Here is a 4,991-nt window from a genome sequence, read left to right as displayed (position 1 = left end):
TGGCTGGAAAACTGAATTTCCATGCTGCAGGAAATTACTACATTTCTAAGTTTGTTTTGTTCAGAATTTAGCAGTTTCCCACAGAAATGCCACCAATCTGCTTCAACAAGTGGGGGAACTCGATGGGGCCAGCTGTGAAGAGGGACAGTCCCAGCATCAAGGGAAGGAGACACTCGCTAAGGGACACTAGATAGCTCCTTCCCACAGGACAGTCTGGCAACCATTGGGACAGTTCATGAGGGAGGAGTACTGATTGGCCAGCATTTCCTAGCTCCTAGGATTTAGCCTGGAGTGGTGGTCATGTTCCAGCAGCCCCAACCTGCCATCCAAACTAGGAATGAGAATCTGTCCTGACAGATGCTGCAGGTCTAGCTATTTACTGGTTTGGGGGTCAGAAAGGATTTTTTTCTCCCATGGGTGAACTGGCAGAGGACCAGTTTTCTGCCTTCCTTGCAGCTCCTTCTAGCCACAGTATATTATGTAGGAATGCTCTTAGTACCAAACTAAAGTACTGGTGTTGAATTGTTAATCCATCACAACTTGTGGCAGGTTTCCTGAGTGGTCAAGAGAATAAATGAATGGTTTCCAGAGGTAAAGGACCTGGTATTGTGGTGATGGGCCTTGAGTTCATGGGATTGGATGAGACCTTATAGCCATTGTGGGCTGAGGTCTTCCCACTTCTGCACCCTCTCTCTCTCCCTTGTCTGGAGGAGATCCCTAGAACTCAGAGAGCTGAGTCTTCGTAGGTAGCCTGAAGAGTACAGGTTATATGATAGGGAGCACTATAACCCCTGCACTGGAACCAATTAAATGCCTAGTATAGGAAAGGATGGGTGATTGGCAGGTAGCGCCCCTCCCCTATATTAAAGTTTAATAAAAGTTGTGACCTACCACTTAGTTCCATGCATCTATCCATCCTCATTTTGCTGTGTGTCCACATCAATGAAAATTTCCTCAAAAATAAACCCCCAAACACATAATTTTGAACCATTCAAAGGGTTTGATATACCATATATATCAGCTTTATTTAACACATTTAGATTTTTCACTGATCTTCCTGAAAAGAACAAGAAGATCAGAATCCTACAGCATGGTTAAAACATGAGGATGAGTTATAACTTTTGAATGAATAAGTAGTTTGGGATGTTTGTGTTTTCTTTTGACATCAGTGAATGAAAATCAATTGAGGTTACTGCTAAAGCAGCTATTATACAAGCCCCCAAGAGAACTGCAAATACCATAGTCAATAAAAGTACAAGAACCAATGGCATTTTTAAATGTTAAATCAAACACTTAGATTTTCAGTTTAGCCCCAATGATAGAGTGATTCTTTGAAGTTTGCAGGAGAAATTCCTCCAACTCCCTCCTCCGCCACACACACGTGTCACAGATTTCTAGGGCTCAACTGAGAGATCTGGGTTCAGGAGTAAATTATCAAAGGAGTAGATGCTGTTACTCTAACAGCTGAATCTCATTTCTCAGCTACCTTTAAAATCTATACATTTAAATAGCACTGGATACAGTTTGGTTTTCATGCTGTTTTTTTAAGCTGGATGTGCACATTACAAATGCATCACTGTGTTAAAATAAAGATAATTATTTGCTAATTTAAAATGAGGAGGTACCAAAAACATTGGGCTTTTTGTAATAAAGTCTACATGAGAGTTGGTCAACAAGTTTCCAATGGAATAATTATTTGTTGGAAAATGCTGATTCAATAGAATAAATATGATTCATGGGAATGTGTTGATGCCACGAAAACTTTAGATGCAAACCAGCCAAGCAGGCTGACCACCCACCTTGCTCCCCAGGATCTCTGTTTTCCTTGAAGCCCACTTGGTGGGCTGCCAGGCTACCTAATATCTCATCTCCCCAATAGCTTGCAGGGTGGGCTGTCAGGCTGCTTGTCTCCCTGCTTTCAGGCCAGCTATTGAGTTTCTTGATTGGCCTCCAGACTCCCAACCTGGCCACCTGCCTCCTGGCCAGCTCCTCTGGCTTCCTGGCTCCCAGGCTTCTTGAGCAGCTGGCTCATTGGGCTGCCTGCCTGGCAGGCAGATGTGTGCCCAGATCCCTGTGCTACTGAGTTACCTAGCAGACTGGATCCTTGGCCTGCCCATCTTGAGGGCAGATTGTCCAGTTCCCTGATTCCCAGGTTTCTGTCTGAACAACTTGGTTTTTCAATGCCCTGACTACTTCTAACTGCCTGCAACGCAGTTAACAAAATACACTCAATGTAAAATGACATTTGCTTCCTTGGAGTCATGAAGTTAATCTGGGTATACTTCCAACAATTACTGGAACACATTAAAGTTATTAATCTTTTAACTTTTAGTGGGTTGTGTATCCCAGTTAGTATCCCAGGATACAGTTAAATTAGCCTGTCTCAAATGTGCACCTGATCAGTTTAATTCATTTTCTGCTTGAGTTACCTGAGAGAGTGCACATATACAGACTTTCTGAGTCTCTTTATAGCTACGCTTGTAGTAGAGGTAAATGTATTCAATACAAAACAAATTCTCCCTGTGCATTACATAGCTATATGCTGGGGAGCCATGTACTGCGCAGGAGATTAGAGGACAGAGGAAGAGCATAGGTGGTAGATTTGTGACTGCATGAATCCACCAGTCTTTATTACCACAGAATGGGAAGAACACTACCTACTGATGCTACTGAATACTGAGGTTGCAACAATGACCACAGAATGCTTCCAATGCTGATCTGTAGCCTGGTTAGGTGGAAAGCTCCCTTCACTCTACAGCCTTTACAGAGATTCCAAGGACCTAAAAGAAGGTCTAATAACAGATCTCTTTTGGTTTAAACTTTTTCTTGTCTTTCCGCCCTTACAGAATACACCAGACAGCAGTGGTGCTGGAACTATTTGTATAATGGGGGGTGCTGAGAGCCATTGAACCAAACTGTAAACTCTGTCTATGATGGAAACCACTTCAAGCCAGGGGGTGCTCTGGCACCCTTGGGCACCCCTAGTTCCAGCACTTATGCCAGACAGAAGTATCCAAAATGCTGGGTAAGCCAGGCTGCAAAAATTTGACTAGGAATATGGGATTTAAGTTGACAAAAATCATTTATGCCCTTATTTTAGCTAAGGAAAATGCAGTTATTATACTAAGCAAGCTCAAGAAAATTGTCCATGTGCTACCTGGGAAGTATTGGTTGGCTATTATTCTTTTGTCAGATATATAAGGTGCACTTTTAAGTCATGAATAAGGCTCTCTGAGTATTTAAGATTATTGTCTGCTCAGCTGGAGTCTCAGTTTAAATAGACCTATGCTTTTAGGCCATAAATTTGGACTGTGATAGAGTAGAGCAAGAATGCCCAGGGGGCTGGTTTGTGCAGTGGTTAAATAGGTAATATGTTATTTGCACTAAAAGTCTTCATGAATTCTAAGGAGCAACAAGAAAAGAGAAAACAGCTACAGAATTATTTTTCCTTTCCTCCTTTTAGTCGCTTTTACTCCCCAAAATAGAAACATAACTATTTTTTTTTACTTTGATTGAATTCTCAGAGTTAGGAACAGAGGTGAAAGTAAGCCGGTATGGGCTGGTACTGTGAACTGACAAGAGCCAGTACGCAGTGCCGGACCCGACCGGCTTCCCCAGGCTGGCAATTTAAAGAGGCCAAGGCTCCCTCTAGCAGCCGGAGCTCCTGGCCCTTTAAATCCCCACAGGAGCCCCGCTGCTGCTGCCCCGGGGCTCCAACAGCCGGGTTCAGATGGTGATTTAAAGGGCCCTGGTCTCCTGCTGCTGCAGGGAGCCCCTGGCCCTTTAAATTACCGCCAGAGCCCTGATGCCGCTAACCCAGGGCTCCAGCAGATTACAATGAGGCAGCTGAGGCTGAAGTCTCTTCCAGTCCTGAGGAGCTTAATGTAGCTTTGGAGCTTGTGGTTTAAGGTGTTTATTCTAGTCTTGAAATTTGGCAGATTCCAGCTGAGAGGAGTAGTTAGAAGCATTCCCATCCTTCATGAGGAGATATTTGAAGGGGTATTGATTTCTTAGGATAGTACTAGTGGAACTAGTGGAACTTTTGTAATTTAAGTTCACTTTATTAATTAAATTTTTTAAACAATCATTTTCTGTATTTTAATTAACTTTATGCTCTTTTTTTCTTCTGCCCACAGGTAATGACTGCCACAGGGCTGTGCCACTTACTCACTCTGTAATACCTTACTCTGAAAATAGATCAGTTGATTTCATGATACCAATACATACTCAATATGTTCCTTATTCTGTTTATGGGGAAAAAAAACAATTACAACTAAAGTAAAAAACTTAAGAGGAAAAAATCTTTGTTGTGAGTGACCATCATGATGACTGCTTTGAAGGTGTGACCAGTCCATTTCTATGCAAGATGTAAGTTGACATAGCTCTAGTGACTTCAGTGAGGATCAGCTGAGGTTCTAGCCATATTTATGTGAACTAGACTGCAGGTATCGTAACTGCAGCTTATGGTCCTATCACCTTATATAGCTTGTTCTGTTAAAGATGTTCAGTTTTGCTATTTATTGCATCTTAAAAGTAGATGTAAAGTTAAAAATGCTGAGCCTAAATAGCCATAACATATCTATTGACTCCTTTATATTCCTGTCCTCTGTTCCTTTACAGGTGGACCAGTCACACAATTTGGATTTTGATGGCCCTGTTAAGCTCCTTCATAGACCAAGAACAAACTTACTTTCAGTATGGATGATTTATTTTAGACAAAAGGAAATAAAGGGAGAGTGAAGAAAGAGAGTATCTCAGTGAACACATGTGTAAAACTCACAGCAGCTATCATAAACTAGCCTATGAGGAGTACTTCTGCATCAAGGCTGGAACTGAGGGTGAAAGAGACTTTACTCTGTACTTTTACTGTATAAATATCAGTATACAGAGAACAACCTTACTATTTTGTAGCTATATACAAGCTCCATGACCCACAAAGTTTAAGAGTTCCAGGAACCAAGGTTTGGGGGCCTGTCAAACCAGATCAGAAT

General features: G+C 42.0%; 1 long non-coding RNA gene across 1 annotated transcript; it reads left to right on the top strand.

Moving 5' to 3' along the window:
- Positions 1 to 2,728: 2,728 nt before the first annotated feature.
- Positions 2,729 to 4,740, top strand: LOC120398876. The gene is made up of 3 exons (XR_005594765.1): positions 2,729 to 2,790; positions 4,137 to 4,368; positions 4,621 to 4,740. It is a non-coding gene; the product is annotated as an uncharacterized LOC120398876 (long non-coding RNA).
- The last annotated feature ends 251 nt before the right edge of the window (positions 4,741 to 4,991 follow it).

The sequence above is a fragment of the Mauremys reevesii genome, linkage group 2 (assembly GCF_016161935.1).
Source record: "Mauremys reevesii isolate NIE-2019 linkage group 2, ASM1616193v1, whole genome shotgun sequence".
Taxonomy (NCBI): domain Eukaryota; kingdom Metazoa; phylum Chordata; order Testudines; family Geoemydidae; genus Mauremys; species Mauremys reevesii.
This window is presented reverse-complemented; position numbering and strand designations above follow the sequence as displayed.